At 34.3% G+C, this 2,004-nt stretch overlaps 1 long non-coding RNA gene across 1 annotated transcript; it reads right to left on the reverse strand.

Moving 5' to 3' along the window:
- Positions 1-432: 432 nt before the first annotated feature.
- LOC107683166 (uncharacterized) lies at positions 433-1,930 on the reverse strand. The gene is made up of 4 exons (XR_001633679.1): positions 1,821-1,930; positions 1,598-1,721; positions 661-690; positions 433-574 (listed from the first exon to the last, which is right to left on the reverse strand). It is a non-coding gene; the product is annotated as an uncharacterized LOC107683166 (long non-coding RNA).
- Between the last annotated feature and the right edge of the window lie 74 nt (positions 1,931-2,004).

Genomic DNA, 2,004 nt, shown 5'->3' on the forward strand with positions numbered 1-2,004 from the left:
ATATGGTATGGTTATTTGAATTGCAGGAGCATTGCTACCTTATTATTGCATTCATTTTTATATGTTTAAGGTTAAATTATCTATCAATGCATGTATAGTGCATTATTACAGTGCTGTCTTTTTTTCTTTTTACTCCAAAATAAGTTGACCACTCCAACTGTGAAATGAATACCTAATCATTTTTAGGTCTAAATTACAACATTGCTTCAGGCATTGATGCATATTTAATGACATATATAACAAGTGCAAAACATTGTCATAGTTCAAAAGTGATATGCATGAATGTGTAAATACAATATGGCTTTCTTGATCGCCAAGAATATCAATAACATTCTAGCGTATTTGAAACTTTCTAAAAGAGAAGATCTGGTCCACACTAACATCCATTACTATGCTGTTTTGTTGTTGTCATTGTATTTTAGATTTTGAATATACAATTAAATAACAGTGCTATTTTAGAGAAAAAAATAAATACTTGCCTTCTAAGATTACTTACTTCTAAGTTCCTGTGAACTGTTGTCAGGTCGCTTTGCACTTGAGCCGGACGGTTCATCACTACGCTTTCTTTTAGTACCTATCAGAGAATTTATAACAAGGTTTTTTTTATTTTTTTGTATGGAATCGGACAGTAAAGCATCAACAATAGAAAATATTTCCTACCATGGCTAGTCATTGTGAGGTGAATGATGCCTAGAAAAAAGAAATAAACATTATCATACATACATTCATATGACTGAGTCTGTGTGCTGTATGTCAGAGGGGCGCACAGTTTATATTTAATTCTGGATGTGAACCGAAGTCTTATTTAATCTGGATTGTTTTGATAATTAAGTAATTGATCAAAGGTTAGCAACAAACATATCGCAATTGTAATAAATCTGAAAACAGTTACTGTTGTGTCTGTTTGTATTAGTGCCATATCTTTAATTATGAAATGCATTAGTCTTGTTTATTGTCATGTGATTCATTGTGTCATATTCTTGCTTAATGTGTCCCACCCTGACTGGTTTAGGCTGGTTCAGACTGGTTCCAAACACTGTTTTGCACCTTTGAAGGGTACTGCAGAAAGTGGATGCCACATGAAAATAAATTGCAGATAATGAGAAAAAGATGTTGTTTTTCATTGCTCTATTTGCCAAGTGTATTTAAACCTCTAGAGTTCACACATCAAGGACTCTTCTAAGTGAGTAGGGCATAGGGATGCTCACTTCCGATTGAATTTGCCCTTAGTCCTTGTATAACCTAGTCTTTCCCATTGTCTTTTGTTGGTTATTGTATCAAATTTGCTGTTTTTCTTTCACGGTTCACGGGTATTAACAGTTTATCACAATTTCATCTGATGGATTATGTCTTGCACATTAGGACTTAAACACACAATCTGCACTTAGATCCTTCTTCCGATCTGATCTGTCATATTTGATGGCAACACCTTACAGTTACACTAAAATTTGGGTAGCAAAAAGAAAATGTATTGTTATATTACAAATAAAATAGACATAAAAATGCAAAAGGGTATGTCATTCAAGGACATGAATAAATATAACAAATACAACAGTTAACCATGCAGCACAATTAAACAAAAATAATAAGTACTTACTCTGCGATGAAATCACAAGTGTTCACGCTCAGTATCTGTATGAATGCTGCTGGCAAGATTTTTATATGAAACACATGCGGGTGGAGTTTGATGAGTGGCATCGGACTTTCTGTTGTTGTTGTTTCTAGGTTAAAAGCACACGAAACAAACCTTATACTATCAACAGGTTTTTTGTTTTTTCCATTTGAAATTGAATGAATGGTGAAAAATGGAAGTTGCATACCAGAATGGAGCCAGGTACATTAAGTATTGGGACACCCGCAATGCAATTCTCCAGAATCTCTTTACATGCTAGAGAAAATGAGTGCTCCCAGAAACGACTAAAGTAGCCAAACCTGTTCATGTGTAGGGAGTGTCCCAATACTTCTGTCCATATAGTGTATGTGTGTGTGTGTGTGTGTGTGTGT

The sequence above is a fragment of the Sinocyclocheilus anshuiensis genome, unplaced genomic scaffold (genome assembly GCF_001515605.1).
Source record: "Sinocyclocheilus anshuiensis isolate Anshui unplaced genomic scaffold, SAMN03320099.WGS_v1.1 C32996700, whole genome shotgun sequence".
Classification (NCBI taxonomy): Eukaryota; Metazoa; Chordata; class Actinopteri; order Cypriniformes; family Cyprinidae; genus Sinocyclocheilus; species Sinocyclocheilus anshuiensis.